The sequence below is a fragment of the Microcaecilia unicolor genome, chromosome 7 (genome assembly GCF_901765095.1).
Source record: "Microcaecilia unicolor chromosome 7, aMicUni1.1, whole genome shotgun sequence".
In the NCBI taxonomy this organism is placed as follows: Eukaryota; Metazoa; Chordata; class Amphibia; order Gymnophiona; family Siphonopidae; genus Microcaecilia; species Microcaecilia unicolor.
The window spans coordinates 269,660,855-269,677,871 of NC_044037.1; positions in this window are offsets into that span (position 1 = coordinate 269,660,855).

A 17,017-nucleotide genomic window follows, 5' to 3' on the forward strand; every position below is an offset into this window, starting at 1 on the left:
GCATCATTCTTAGCTGCTCACATTTGGAATAACGTCCTCCAAGCAGATGACGTAATTGACCACCCTTCAGATCACATCTTAAAATCCAACGCTTAACTGTTTTTCATTCTCATCTAGCACCATCGACTACTAATTTGTGAACTGTGATAAAGCCCATTGGACTAGGGTGCCATCAGAATGCTGCTGTATTTATTTATATTTTGCAGTGGGTAACTTAAAAACATTTTTTGCCTATAAAGCATGTTTTATGCATAAAGAAAGGTGCTTATTAAAATGCATAAAGTGTTCTGGAGGTGGTAGTCTGATCATAACTGGGGTGCATTTGCAATATACACATGCATTTTATAAAACATGTGTGTACATACATAAAGAACATACATAAATTTGTGATTGAAAATTTGTGTGCTAGTTGGGCCTGAGATGGGAGTAACTAGTGAGGTAATTAAATTTGATGACGACACAAAGTTATTCCAAAGTTGTTAAATCGCAAGAGGATTGTGAAAAATGACAAGAGGACCTTATGAGACTGGGAGACTGGGCGTCTAAATGGCAGATGATATTTAATGTGTGCAAGTGCAAAGTGATGCATGTGGGAAAGAAGAACCTGAATTATAGTTATCTAATGCAAAAGTTCCACATTAGGAGTCACTGACTGGGAAAGGGATCTAGGCATCATCTTTGATGATATGTTGAAACCCTCTGTTCAGTGTGCGGCGGCTGCTAAGGAAGCAAATAGAATGTTAGGTTTATTAGGAAAGGAATGGAAAACAAAAATGAGGACGTTATAATGCTTTTGTATCGCTGTATGGTGCAACCTCACCTCGAATATTGTGTGCAATTCTGGTCACCGCATCTCAAAAAAGATATAGTGGAATTAGAATAGTACAGAGAAGGGTGACGAAAATGATAAAGGGGATGGGATGACTTCCCTATGAGGAGAGGCTAAAGTGGCTAGGGCTCTTCAGCTTGGAGAAAAGATGGTTGAGGGGCGATATGATAGAGGTACATAAAATAATGAGTGGACTGGAACGGGTAGACGTGAATCACTTGTTTACTCTTTCCAAAAATACTTGGACTAGGGGCACGCAATGAAGCTAGAAAGTAGTACATTTAAAACAATCAGAGAAAATATTTCTTCACAAAGTGTAATTAAACTCTGGAATTTGTTGCCAGAGAATGTGGTAAAAGCGGTTAGCTTAGCTGGGTTTAAAAAAGGTTGGATGGCTTCCTAAAGGAAAAGTCCATAGACCATTATTAAAATGGACTGGGGGAAAATTCACTGCTTATTTCTAGAATAAGCAGCATAAAATGTATTGTACTGTTTTGGGATCTTGCCAAGTACTTGTGACCTGAATTGGCAACTGTTGGAAACAGGATGCTGGACTTGATGGGCCTTCAGTCTGTTCCAGTATGGCAATACTTATGTACTTATGTACTGGGTGCCTATTTTACAAAGGCACAAATGCATCTTTTTGGACTTTCCATATAGGCATCCTGCAATAGCTATTTGAGGACGGCATATAATAATTCTCGGGACATTAGCATGTCTTTTTCAAATAAATGAATTCACAGTAAGGTTCTTGTGCAATCTTTTTCTGTGTGCTCCGTTAAGGAAAATTCTCCAGCTTAGGAAGCAGATTTCCACTTCGGTAATTAAATTTTCATTCAATAATGCCAGCATTTAATTAAATTGCAAGAAAATGAAATCCTTTGCATTACGTTTAAGATAAAGACAAATGGTACTGCATCAAAGTATCAGCATAATATATTTTTGTATATATTTTTACAATTTCTTTAAATAGACTTCTGGAAGAAATGTGGAAATATAGCATGGCTTTAATTTGGAGAAAATCAGAATTGTCTATTCCTTTTTTAATCCTTTACATATGCACACTTTCCTGCTTATAATCGAAAGAGGAAAAACGCCTATATTGCGACCCAAATCGGGAGATGGGCGTCATCTCCCTTGGGCGCCCAAATTGGTATAATCGAAAGCCGATTTTGGGTGTTTCCAACTGCAATCCATCGCGGAACGGGTAAAGTTGATGGGGCGTGTCGGAGGCGTGGTGAAGGCGGGAACTGGGGCGGGTATCGCTCCATGGTGCGACCGCACCTGGAGTATTGTGTTCAGTACTGGTCTCCGTATCTCAAAAAAGATATAGTAGAATTGGAAAAGGTACAGCGAAGGGCGACGAAATGATAGTAGGGATGGGACGACTTTCCTATGAAGAGAGGCTGAGAAGGCTAGGGCTTTTCAGCTTGGAGAAGAGACGGCTGAGGGGAGATATGATAGAAGTGTATAAAATAATGAGTGGAATGGATCGGGTGGATGTGAAGCGACTGTTCACGCTATCCAAAAATACTAGGACTAGAGGGCATGAGTTGAAGCTACAGTGTGGTAAATTTAAAACGAATCGGAGAAAATTTTTCTTCACCCAACGTGTAATTAGGACTCTGGAATTCGTTGCCGGAGAACGTGGTACGGGCGGTTAGCTTGACGGAGTTTAAAAAGGGGTTAGATAGATTCCTAAAGGACAAGTCCATAGACCGCTATTAAATGGACTTGGAAAAATTCCGCATTTTTAGGTATAACTTGTCTGGAATGTTTTTACGTTTGGGGAGCGTGCCAGGTGCCCTTGACCTGGATTGGCCACTGTCGGTGACAGGATGCTGGGCTAGATGGACCTTTGGTCTTTCCCAGTATGGCACTACTTATGTACTTATGTACTTATGAGGAGAGATGGGCGTTTTTTAGCTGATAATCGAAAAAAAAAGGCGTTTTTACCCGCGATTTTGGGTCACTTTTTGTGGACCCTTTTTTTTTCACGAACAAAGTCCCACAAAAAGTGCCCCAACTGACCAGATGACCACTGGAGGGAATCGGGGATGACCTCCCCAGACTCCCCCAGTGGTCACTAACCCCCTCCCACCAAAAAAAAACCCACTTTAAAAACTTTTTTTCCAGCCTCTATGCCAGCCTCAAATGCCGTACCCACCTCCATGGCAGCAGAATGTGTTCTATCCTGTGACAGCCTTTCCCTGGTTCTGATGTGGCTCTCGGGTGAGTGTGACACCTTTTCTGTTACGCGCACTGCAGAGTCACATCAGCAATGCATTGTGGTGGGTGTAGGGTATTGGGCTCCGTGATTCCACTAGCTTGTGGCAAATGCTCACGATGTTGGTAGTTGGTAGGCTCTACTCCCATGGTGCTTTTCCCCTGCTTACTGGGTCAGAGTGTGCCCTGTTTTGTTTCCGGTAGTCCATGAGGTAGTGGCCATTTTTGTAAGCCAGTTTTAGATCCCTTTCACGTGTTAGCCATGTTACAGAACTTAGTTCTTACCTTGAATTTGGCTGAAAGAAGGCACTGTACACCATTCTGCCAGCTCTGACCTACTGCTCATTTCAGTACCAGGGAGACTCATTGCCAGTGGGGCACAACCTCTGATCTGCAGTTAACTGTGAGTAAGCGTGCTTATTCCAATAAAGGACGTTTTCGGAGAGATTAATCTTCAGGTGTCAACTGGTGTGCCAAGGTTATATAGCAGCAACAAGTCCTAGAGGCCTGTGTGTATGCAGGTCCCTGGAGCACTTTTAGTTGGTACCGCAGTGCACTTCAGCCAGGTGGACCCAGGCCCATCCCCCCCTACCTGTAACACTTGTGCTGGTAAATGGGACGTCTCCAAAACCCACTGTACCCACATGTAGGTGCCCCCTTCACCCCTAAGAGCTATGGTAGTGTTGTACATTTGTGGGTAGTGGGTTTTGGGGGAGGGGGGTTGGGTGCTCAGCACCCGTGGTAAGGGAGCTATGCATGTGGGAGCGTTGTCTGAAGTCCACCGCACTGACCTCTAGGGTGCCCAGTTGGTGTCCTGGCATGTCAGGGGGACAAGTGTACTACGAATCCTGGCCCTCCCATGACCAAATGGCTCGGATTAGGACGTTTTGAGCTGGGCGTTTTTAGTTTCCATTATCGCTAAAAAAAACAAAGGCCCAGCTGAAAAAACGTCCATTTTTCGAAAATACGGTCTGTCTCGCCTCTTCACGTACCTGTTTTCGGACATAGACGCCCATGGAGATAGGCGTTCGCATTCGATTATGCCCCTCCACGTAGACCATTAACATTAAAAAGGTAAACTACAATTTGTTTTAAATCTGGTAGATGTTTTCATTTGTATATTATTATTTTTTAATTCAGATTTGAAAGACAACAAGCACAGTTTATTTTCGAAAGAGAAAGACGCCCATATTTCAACCCAAATCGGGAGATGGGCATCTTTCTCCCATGGGCGTCCAAATCGGTATAATCAAAAGCCGATTTTGGGCGTCTTCAACTGCAATCTGTCGCGGAAACGGCCAAAGTTGATGGGGAGGTGTTGGAGGCGTGGTGAAGGCGGGACTGGGGCGTGTTTATCGGCCGAGTAGAGATGAGCATCCTCGGCCGATAATCGAAAAAAGAAAGGCGTTTTTAGCGTGAATTTGGGTCACTTTTTTGGACCCTTTTTTTTTCACGAACAAGTCCCAAAAAAGTGCCCTAAATGACCAGATGACCACCGGAGGGAATCGGGGATGACCACCCCTGACTCCCCCAGTGGACACTAACCCCCCTCCGACCCAAAAAAAAACAACTTTAAAAACTATTTTTTTCCAGCCTGTATGCCAGCCTCAAATGTCATACCCAGCTCCATCACAGCAGTATGCAGGTCCCTGGAGCAGTTGTTAGTGGGTGCAGTGGACTTCAGGCAGGTGGACCCAGGTCCATCCCCCCCTATCTGTTTCACTTGTGGTGGTAAATGGGAGAGCTCCAAACCGCCCCCAAAACCCACTGTACCCACATCTAGGTGCCCCCCTTCAACCACAAGTGCTATGGTAATGGTGTAGAGTTGTGGGGAGTGGGTTTTGGGGGGGATTTGGGGGGCTCAGCACCCAAGGGAGGGGAGCTATGGACTTCAGAGGTAGTTTGCTTTGTTTTTTTAAGTGTTACAAGTGCCCCCTAGGGTGCCCGGTTGGTGTCCTGGCATGTCAAGGGGACCAGTGCACTAGGAATCCTGGCCCCTCCCACAACCCAATGCCTTGGATTTGGTTGTTTTTGAGCTGGGCGCCTTTGGTTTCCATTATCGCTGAAAAACGAAACCTCCCAGCTCAAATCCGCACAAATCCGATGCATTTGGCTGGCACAAACCGTATTATCGGAAAAAGGATGGACGCCCATTTTTTTCAAAAATACATTTTGTCCCACCCCTTTACGTACCCGTTCTCGGAGATAGACGCCCATGGAGATGGGCGTTCGCATTCGATTATGCCCCTCCACATAGCCCACACCAAGGGAGAAATAGAAAATCTAACAAGAAAATAAGTTTACAAGAAATCAAGAAAATTACATTTTACCTGGGACATGCATAAGGCAATCTAACATTTATCCACCTATGATTGCATTACTTAACTTCCTTATCTATTAATAACCTTTCTAGCTGATCTGGTTCAAAAAAGATATAATTTGCATCAGGAAAAGTTATATCACATTTTAAAGGAAATTTCAAGAAAAAAGTAGCTCCTAGATCCAAAACACTATTCTTATATTGAAGAAATCATCTATGTCTAGCCTGCACAATCCTAGAAACATCTGGAAATATCTGCAGTTTCCCACCGCAAAATAAATAATCCCACTTGTTTATTCTTTTTGAAAGAAGGCAAGTACATAAATAGCCAGTGACAACACAGCATTTCTGTAATGAAGCTCAGCATAACTATGTAGGAATTGGTGGAATTCGAAGCTGCATCTCTTGACAAAGTGATCAGGTTGTTTGAGGCTTGTTTCAGCTGCCCTGGATATGCTTCACATGCAGATTGCTACTGAATAGATTTCTGCTAAATACCAGCAAATTTAAATGCATTTAATGCGCAGCTGGTGTAAGGCAGCTATAACAGTGCACCAAAGTTAGAGGTAATCCGAGAGAAGCAAAACTTTGAGGAAGAATATATATTAAAAAAAAAAGATGGCATTAAAATGTGTAGGATGGGAAGGGCGGCAGAAGCAACAAAGTATATTTTGCAGAAGCCAGAAGTATGGATGACATTTTAGCATCAGTTTAAAAGAGACGCAAAGCAGGGAGTGTGTTTTTGAGGGTGTCAGCTTTCTAGGCTCGGCTCTTCAAACCATGGAAGTTTGGCAGCTCGCCCTTATGTGGTGCTGCATACAAATATTGACAGAACACTGTGGTATTTGTTAAGGCCTTGGTTAGGGATGGAAAACTCCGCAGGATGATCCGAGAACCCCGGGACATTTTTCTCGGCTGTATACCGTACGCACGTTTACAGAAAAAAAGAAAAAGAAAAAAGTACATTTTGGGATCTCTAGAACAAAAAGAGTGAGTTTTCATTTCTGTCATGCTTTATTGGTAAGGAGAGTTTTTTTTTTTTTAACAATTTTGATAAACCTACATTTCTTTATAAAACACAGGGAGATCCCAATCTTTTAAGTTGGGGGAGGTGTTTACACAGACTGTAGAGGTAGACATTCAAATAATATTGTTTCCACTCGTTTGTTTATTCTATAGGATGTTGTATCATGGATAACTCGCAAGTGTTCATGGCGAGATCCATGGAGAATCCATTCTAACATGTTAGGACAGTGACTGCATTCTAATTACAATAATACGTACATGTAAAGTTCTAATTTTCATCCCGCATTCTGTCCTGAGGAAGGGAATGTTAACTCTTAAAGACGACTCAAGAAATGTATTAAGTTAGTCCAACAAACAAATATCACCTTTGGTGAACCTTTATGTTCATAAATACAAGTAGACTAACACAGCAACCTCATTACTTTATTCTGTGCTTGAATGAAAGTGTGTCCTGTTTGTAATTTGCAAATGTTTTGCTTGTTCAAATAACTTCTTTATTTGGGCAACTTTATACAAAGAATATTTCTTTTTAAAGAAAGCAAATGCATTTTGAATTAAAAGCATTCCTTATATGTGTCACACAGCAAATGGAAAGCATGCAGTGAAAGATTTTTCTTTTCCTACAGTGTTCTAGGATTCGTTTGTAAACTACTGCCCGATTTTTCATACTGTAGCTTTCAATAAATGATATTCTTTGGGGAACAGTAGATACCGGTATCTCTACCTTTCATTATTTTGTGCTGCTGAAAATTGGAGAACAGTATAAAATGGTTCCAAACAGAGGTGATTTTTTTTTTTTTAGCCCAGAGTGGGGGCAAAACAAACTACATTCCCGGAGGTTTTACAAACAAGCATCAAACCACAGGATCTGATGATTGTCAGAGCAATTTGTCAAGGTAAAATTGCTGTCCTCCTAGTGGCTCAAGATAGGCTTGCACTTCCACAGCATGTGCACATTTAGCCACAGGAAAAATGAATGCTTCTAGGGGAATTTTTAGGTTGCGAAAGGAAAACAACATTAGCAGGCCACTGATTTTTACTTAAATGCCAGTAAAAATGTGTATATTCAGCGAAGACGCGTGGATAAGTGGTAGTGCTGTATATAAGCACCGGGTTATATGTCTGACCTTCTAGACCTACAAAAAAGAAACACAATTGGATCATCACGATCATACCTAAATCTTCACCACCCCAGCTGCAAGGGACTCAAGTATAAATCAATCCACGGATCCAGCTTCTCCTATATAAGTACGCAACTATGGAACGCATTACCAAAAGCCATAAAGACAACACACAACCACCTCAACTTCCGGAAATCACTAAAGACCGACCTGTTCAAGAAGGCATACCTGGACCTGGCATGCCTGGACTCAGCAACACAACGATAACATAACCTGCAACGGACATTATATAACTCTTCTTCTCTCGATTCTATTATGTGTCTGTAACACATACATCTCATTCTCTACCACATCACTCTGCATTTGTTTCATCACCGGAGGCGGCTTACGCCTCATGGTGCTATGCAAGCCACATTGAGCCTGCAAATAGGTGGGAAAATGTGGGGTACAAATCCAACAAATAAAATAATAATGTACAATGCAATTACTGCTGGAGGAATGGCCTAGTGGTTAGAACACTGGTCTTGCAATCCAGAGGTGGCCAGTTCAAATCTCGCTACTGCTCCTTGTGATCTTGGGCAAGTCACTTAACCCTCCATTGCCTCAGGTACAAACTTAGATTGTGAGCTCTCCTCAGACAGAGAAATATCCAGTGTACTTGAATGTAACTCACCTTGAGCTACTACTGAAAAATGTGTGAGCAAAATCTAAATAAATAAATATCTGAATAGTGATGATATTCAGACAGTATGGACTAAGAGGTCTTTTTACTAAGGCACGCCAAGAAATGGCCTGTGCTGGTGTAGGCGTGTGTTTTGGATGTGCCCAGGTCCATTTTCCAGTGCGCCTGTAAAAAAGGCCTTTTTGGCCGAAAATGGGCGTGTGGCAAAATAAAAATTGGTGTGCATCCATTTTGGGCCTGAGACCTTACCGCCGCCCATTGATTTAGCAGTAAGGTTTGAAGCATTAACCGGGCGGTAATCATCAGCGTGCATACACTGCCAATTACCGCCCAGTTAGCGCCATGTGGGAGAAAATAAAAATATTTTCCGACGCGCATATCGAGTGCATATCGGGGCATGAGGTGGCGAGGCAGTAGTTCCAAATTGACGCACATTGGATGTATGTAGTAAAAGGGCCCCCTAAATTCTCTATATAGCACAGAAAAAAAATGAGTGCAAAGCTTTATTCTATAAACAGAACTCCAAGTTGGGTAAACATACAAAACAAGCAGAAGTATCTCCCTAACAACAAAACACCCCTGTTTACTAAGGCGTGCTAGCGATTTTAGCACTGTGGCGTAGCCAAGGGTGGGCCTGGGTGGGCCCAGGCCCACCCAGTAGCAGCACACCTATGGTGTGGCTGGCAGGGATTTCCAAGCCCCACCAGCTGAAAACTCCCAACAACTGTCCCTCCTGCATACCTTGTAAATAGCAGATGGCATGCAGGTGAGACAAGGAGAGGCCAAATCACCTGTGGGACAGGGAGGGGTTCTTCTGCCCACCCATCTTGGGTCCAGGCCCACTCAAAGTTGGGTGTCTGGCTACGTCCCTGTTTTAGCATGCACTAAAAATTAGCGCACGCTAATGCTACAGACACCCATATATTCCTATGGGTGTCTCTAGTGTTAGTGCGTGCTAAAACTGCAAGCGCGCCTACAGTGCGGCTTAGTAAACAGAGCCCATAAAGTGTAAAAAAAGAAAAAAGTAGGGGGTAGACCAAAGTGTATCCAAACAGTAGGTTTATTAAAAAGGCAAATCCTAAAAAAAGACTCGACGCAGTTTCTGCATTTTGGTGCTGACGGCGCCTGCCTCAGGAGTCAATAAAGTTAGCCACTGATGGTAACACTAAATAATTAGGCTAATTATTTTTTTATTGTTACCATCAGTGGCTGAGATAACTTGATTGACTCCCGAGGCAGGCGCCATTGCACCGAAATGCAGAACTGTGTCGAGTCTGTTTTTAGGATTTGCTTTTAATAAACCTATAGTTTGGTATACACATTTGTTCTACTCTTATTTTTCTTTTTTTCACACTGCCAAGTTGGGAGCCAGTTTCTAGATTAGCATTTGGCACTGGGTTATCAACGCCCAATTCATGTTTTTTTTTTTTTTTTTTTACAACCAACCAGAAAACTGGTGTAAATCCTCATGCCTAACTATTAGCACAGATCATGCCTAATGCATGCAAATTCCAGAATCGCCTCTGATCTGCCATGCCCCTCCTGTGACCACACCCCTTTTGGATCAGCATGTAAACATTTACATGCGCATCTTTTATAGACCAGCAACTAAAAGATGTGTGTGTAAATTTAAATTATTGCCCGTTAGTGTCGATAATTGATTGTTAGCCCCAATTATCCATGCTGATTGGCTTGTTATGGGGCTCTTTTACTAATGTGCACTGAAAAATGGCCTGCACTTGTATAGATGCGTGTTTTGGATGCATGCAGGTCCATTTTTTCAGTGTGTCTGTAAAAAAGGCCTTTTTTTCATGGTCGAAAATGGATGTGCAGCAAAAATTGAACTAGCGTGCATCCATTTTGGGCATGAGATCCTACTGCCGACCCGTTGACTTAGTGGTAAGGAGGGCATAATCGAACGGGGCTGGCCATCTATAAGGGCCAGCCCTCTCAAAGGCCGGCCCCGTAAAGCGGCATACCCGACCATATTATCAAAACAGATGCCGGCCATCTTTCGTTTCGATAATCGGTCGGGGCCCGGCCAAATCTTCAACATTTGGGCCGGCCCTTAGAGATCGCTGACGTTAGAGATCGCCACCGTTGTTTTTTTCCGATAATGGAAACTAATGCGGCCATCTCAAACCCAGCCAAATCCAAGCCATTTGGTCATGGGAGGAGCCAGCATTTATAGTGCAGTGGTCCTCCTCACATGCCAGGACACCAACCGGGCAAACTAGGGGCACTGCAGGTGCTGTTCAAAGTGCTGCATATACCAGAATGTCATCAAGGTATAAGAGTAGGATTTCAAAGACGTACTCAGTCATGACAGACTCCATCAACCTCTGAAAGCTAGCAGGAGCATTGCACAATCCAAAAGGCATGCGTGTCCACTCAAATAACCCGAAAGGAGTTGTTTACTGCTGTTTTTTTCGATATCTTGCGGGGCCATGCCCATCTGGAAATACCCGGATGTCATGTCTAAAGACGAGAACCACCTTGAAGATCCCAGAGCGTCCAGTGATTCATCTATTCTCGGAAGTGGATATGCATCTCTGATGGTAAGAGAGTTCAACCCTTCTGAATGGTTGTTTCACTGGTTTAGCTTCACCCGTATCAATTCGATGAGAAACCAGGTCAGAGAACCCTATGTCCGCGTCGTTGGTAGAGAACACTGAACGATGTTTCCATAATAACTCCCTTAATTGTTGGGCTTGCTCCACGGACAATTTATCCCATTCCACTTTCACTTGAGGAAGCTGTTCTTCCCAACCATTCATCTTTAGCTCACATCTCACAGAACTCTCTTCCGACTTTTCACATGCTGAAGTATGGACCAGTGGCGTAGCCAGACTGCCAATTTTGGGTGGGCCTGAACCCAAAGTGGGTGGGCACAAAATTTTCTCTCTACCCCCCCCCCCCCCCCCCCCCCCCCCCCAGCAAAATGTAGTCACACTCGGATGCATTTGTCACACAGGGTAAAGTGCTGCTTTTCAGTGCATCAGATTTCAGACAATTTATTTAATAGCCTTAACACCCTTTTCAGTGAGCTTTCAGAGGCCAAAACCTCCTGCCTCAGGTCAGTATAATGCTGTTACGGTATCCTCTCCTGGCCTAAGGAAGGAAGTATTGGTCTCTGAAACTTTATTAACACCATATTACTTTATCCTAAATTAAAAATAAAATTATTTTCTTTACCTTTGTTGTATGGCCATTTACTTTTTCTCATTGTGTTGCTCCCAGTCTCTAGATTCTGCTTTCCTTCGTTTTCGCTTGACTCTTCTGCCAGGGTTTCCTGGCCATTTGTCATTTTTCTCTCCTTTTTCTTTGCTTTCTTCAATATTTTTCTGCCTCTCTCTGTGTCCAGATTTAATTCATTCTTACTATCCATTCTTTAATTTCCTTCATCTACTTATGGCTTTTCATCTTTTTCTCACCCTTGTTCTCCCCATGCCCCTTCCTCTTATTCTCCAATCTTTCACTACTCCCCCTTTCCATGCAGCAGCTCTCCTCTTTCTCTCCCCATCCTTCCAGTGTCTCCCCTCTCTCTCCCCATCCTTCCAATATTCTCCCCTCTTCTTTCTGCATCCTTCCATCCAGTGTCACCTCTTTCTCCCTACCCTTCCATCCAGCGTCTTCCCTCTTTCTCTCCCATCCTTCCACCCATCTACCCTCTCTCCTGATCCTTCCATCTAATGTCTCTCTCCCTCCTTCTAACCAGTGTCTATCTCTCTACCCTTATCTGTTCAGTGTCCCTTCTCTCTCCACATCCTTCCACTCTCCCCTTTTTCTCTGCATCCTTTCATCCATCTCCCCTCTTTCTCTGCCATCCTCCCATCTGTTTTCCCTCTTTCTCTCCCCATCCTTCCATTTTCCCTCTTTCTCTGCCATCCTCCCATCTGTTTTCCCTCTTTCTCTCCCCATCCTTCCATTTTCCCTCTTTCTCTGCCATCCTCCCATCTGTTTTCCCTCTTTCTCTCCCCATCCTTCCATTTTCCCTCTTTCTCTGCCATCCTCCCATCTGTTTTCCCTCTTTCTCTCCCCATCCTTCCATTTTTCCTCTTTCTCCCCATCCTGCCATCCATTTTCCCTCTCCCATTCAGGCCCACCAGCCCCAGCTCCCATTGCCGGCCACTGCTGCTTTTCCTGATGAGCAGCAGGGCCGGCGCTACAAAAAGAAGAAGCGCTCAGCTGACTGAGCTGAGCGCCAACACGTCGCTAACCCGACGAGAAAAAATGTTAAAAAAAAAACGCGGCACTGCAGGCAGCCTCGAAGCATTGGCTGCTGGCTCTGCAGGCTCCTTCCGTCTCTTACGTCACTGCCCCTGCTTCGCTACAGGGGCAGTAATGTAAGAGACGGGAGGAGCCTGCACAGAGCCAGCAGCCAATGCTTCGAGGCTGCCTGCGGTGCCGCATTTTTTTTAAAACATTTTTTCTTGTCCTTAGCGACGCGTTGGCGCTCAGCTCAGTCAGCTGAGCGCTTCTTCTTTTTGTAGCGCCGGGCGCCGGCCCTGCTGCTCATCAGGAAAAGCAGCAGTGGCCAGCAATGGGAGCTGGCGCTGGGCGGGCCTGGGCTGGAATTGGGTGGGCCTGGGCCCACCCAGGCCCACCCGTAGCTACACCCCTGGTATGGACCTCTGCTATCTGTGCTCTTCCAGGTATGGCAATATCTTGAACTCCTGCATTAATCATCCGGACCCAGATATTTCCTCTTTCTGGCTTAACCAAGGTGTTCACCACTCTCACCTTGTTAGGTAAGGTAACCTTCCGTGACGCAGTCACCATTAAAACACCAGAAACGTTCCGTACCTGTTGACATTTTCCCATCAGTATGCTTTCCGTCATAGCTGGCAAAATTTGCTTCCCACTACCGCGCACTTTAACATATCCTTCTGCCTTGTTCTTGTTTTGGGATATTTCGTCTCTCACTTTCGCGATCTTCTCAGGAGCACTCATTAAAACCGTCAGATCCTTGAACAATCCTTCCAGATATCTGAGCACATTCATTCCCACTATTCCTGGTACGGGCTGGCTCTCAACCTGTCCATTGTAAAAATTATCCTTGACAATAAAAATGCATCTTCTTGGTATGACTTGACCCAGGCATTGAACATCTGCGTCAATATACCCAAGCACAGGTAGATCCGTCCCATTTACAGCCACTAGCACCAGTTCACTAGCATCTTTAAGATGTGCGGTGTCAGGGAAGTTTTTATAGAAGTAACTGGCCAGTATGGTAGATACACTCGAACCAGTGTCGATGGTACATAGGGTTTCAACTCCATTTATCATTACCTTCAATACCGGACTGGTTCCCACCGCCCTCTCTCCCAGGTAACTTGTTTCCGAGACTTCCTCCACATTCACTGACCTCTGCATCTGTATCACTGGTTTTCTTTCACTTCCTGTCACCGGAATTGGAGCGCTTCCTTGAGCATTACCACTGGTACTAGGTTTTTCCTCCTCCTTATTACATTGATTCTTGCTCATTGGAGCACTTCGGCCTCTTTCTGAAAAAACACTCCTCTCACTCTGACAGTATCGTGCTATATGTCCTGGCTCCTGACAGCGGTAGCATATTGGTTCACCAGTCACCGTTCTAGAAGGCCTTGCATTACAATTATATTGAGGATACTCCTTCCTGACTTCCGAGTATCGTAACTGGTCTCTCTCTATCCGTTGTCTCCTCCATTCCTCCTCTTGCCTCTCGCACATCTTGGCCAACATATTAGTCATCTGGCGCATCATAACCACTGTCGCTGTCTCCTCTGGACGACCATAATCACCAGCGTCTTCCCTCTGTCTCGGTAGGATTTTCTTTGGTGCTGTCTCCCACGTAGACAAGCCTCTTTCCTCACCGGCCCACCTGATGGCTGCTTGCATCAGTTCTGCAAAACTTTGTCTGGGGTTGTCTTCGTTGCTTTTCAGCACTTCTCTCTTTAATGTCTCATCCCTAAGACCAATGATAAACTGCTCCTTCAAAGTTTCTTCCGGATCCCCGACTCTCCTTCGGTCTCTAGTCATGATGCCCTCCAACTTCTCCTGAAGACGATACGCATACACACGGATGGAATCTTTTTCCCCTTGAGGTAAATTGTAGAATTCTTGAAACCGAAGTCCCAAAGCCACTCGATCACCATAAACTTGTTTCAGCAACTCGAAAATTTCTTCAACGGTACAATCCCTCGGAAGCGTGTACTTCACGGTGTCTGCTGCAATCCCCTTCAAATGATCCCTCACTACATCACACTGATCTTCAGCTGGGATGCGCATGATTTTCATTCTTGATTTCATTTTCTCCACCCATTCTCCGATTTTCAAATCTTCTGGACCTTTGGGAAATCCACTAAATTCTGGCATGGAACGCTCCTGAGGAATGAACACCGTGTGCGCGATTACTTGAGGCACAGGGGCAATGGAACTTCCCGATGCTCCTCCGTCCATCCTTGTACCTCTCAGGAATCAAGTGTTGCTGCAAGGCAGAGATCCCAGGCAAACCCAAAACCCAGGATACTTTGTCACCCCAGAAATAATTCACCACAATTTTTAAAACTTTATTACAACCACTTAATATCTTCAACTAAATTCCCCCTCCTCCTCAGAATTTACCTTCAGGGGCCCTCAAATTCAGGAAGATCCTGCCGACTACGCCAATTTCTAACCGGCACTTCCAGTACCTCAGATGTAACTGTGTGCTCACCCAAAGTCAGGTGTTTGCAGTCGGGCCTGAATGCGAGCACACTATAAGTTACCGGAAATGTGTTAGAATCACTATCCTCGTCTTCCACTCTCTAAGAATGGAAGAGGAAAATGAAACTAAATTTAGGATTCTCCCTATTGGGCTCCCACACAACTCAATCAGCCACAGGGTTCTTTTCAATGCAATAAATTGGTATTTATTTTAAATTCTTTAAATTCAACCTCAAAGTAAATTAAAGACAAACTTACAAAATTATACAATGAATCCCACAATTTATGTACATGAATAACCCTTTTCTTTTAAAAAGAAATATAAACTCGCTTCTTTTCTCTTTACAGGTATTCTTACAGGAGAACCAGAACAAACATCAGATAAGTATTGTTTTTTTATTCTCACTAAACCTTTCCCCTGTTTAACAATTCTTTGTACTCTCCCAAAGGATGTTTCTCCGGACTTTGATACTTTGTGTCACCCTTTATGTTTTGCAGGAAACGTCTTCTTTCCCCCCCCTTCAGAAACAGGTAAGTATTTGGTTTGGATTTTTTTTCTCTTCTCTCTTTTCCCCCTTTTCCCCTTTAAGGTAAGTAACACCCACTTTCCCCTTGATACTCAGTCCCAATATCTCAGTCACTTAGCTGTCAGTGTCTCAATTCCTTTGGTTCCAAGCGTGCCGGTGAAATCTTTCTTGCGCCGGGGCCCTTGTAGATTTTCTGAAATGCACGGCTGCCTCTTCCTCCTAAACCTCCCCTCAAAAACAAAGTAAACGGAAGGAAAACCCTGTCTGCTCTGGGTAACAGCAGAAATTCTGCCTGCTAGGAAGATTTTACACTGTGGTTCCTCTGATTATTAAAATTAAAATAAGTACAGTTTGTCACTTTCTCTCAAGTCTTCTCCTTTTCTAACTATTTTTTCTTTCCCTAACTAACACTAGTGTAATAGTGTTGGCCGGTCTTAGGCACTTTCGCTACTCTTTCACAGTACTTTACACCACTTTACATTCCATTCATACTTCTATACTGTTGTCTAGCCACTTTAGTAATTTAACACTTAACTCCTAAAAAAACTATTTTAAATTCCAAAATTTATCAACTATTACACCCCTACTATATTCCCAAACACCCCCTTATATAACTCACACCCCGCACCCCTTACAAACCCAATTACTATTAATCCTATATCCTAAACTTAATTAATTTTAACCAAACTTCCCCACTAAACCACTATAACCCCCTCAATAATACACTATTCTCTAATTATTTTTTCCTTCAAAATTTCTCAAATTCCTCCACTTTTACCCTTCAAACACCTTCCACTCTCTCCCCTCACACACCACACACCTCTCTCCTTGACTGACCAACACCTTCTGACCAACTGCCTCAACCACCATTTCCAGGGAGACCAGCGCTGGCTTGCCATTCCGAGACCAGCTCAGCCAATCACTATCCCTTTTAAACATTCCAAGCTGGCTGAGCTGACCTGCGGAATGTTGGCCAGCGCTGCTACAGCTCCATTTTAAAAAATAAAACCCCATAGACTTTAATAGAAAATCATACTAATTAACTAAAATCACCTTAAAATTTTCTCAAATCACTTCAAACTTGACCCAAAAATTAAACTCCCCATTCCCTATCTATCCCTGTTTTCCAATTTTAAAAATCCCAAATTCTGACGTCCGCCTTCAAACAAACTATCCTAGACCCCTCTAAAATTTCCAAATCCAATTAAAAACTATCCCAAAAATTTCCAACTCCCCTCCCGGACCTACCCTGTCGAATTTAAAACATTAACCCTTTCCTAACCCTATAAAACCCACTCCTGTCAAAAACTCCTATTTAAAAAGCAAAAATTAAAAAACTAAAGTACTACAAAAATCCTAAAAAATTCCCTAACCCCAAAACCAAAAACAGAATTTAAATTAAACAAATCCCTGATTTTTTAAAAATAAAAAACCGAATTTACACATTTTAAAAATAAATAAATTAAAATTTCGGGTCAAAAGACCCCTTACCTTGACCGGGATTTTCCCCTCACATGACCCCTACCTTCGGTTCCGGTCCTCGACGTCTTCCCGCAAAAACGGAGGCAAAAATAAAAAAGCTCCGAAGCCGGGCCCAAA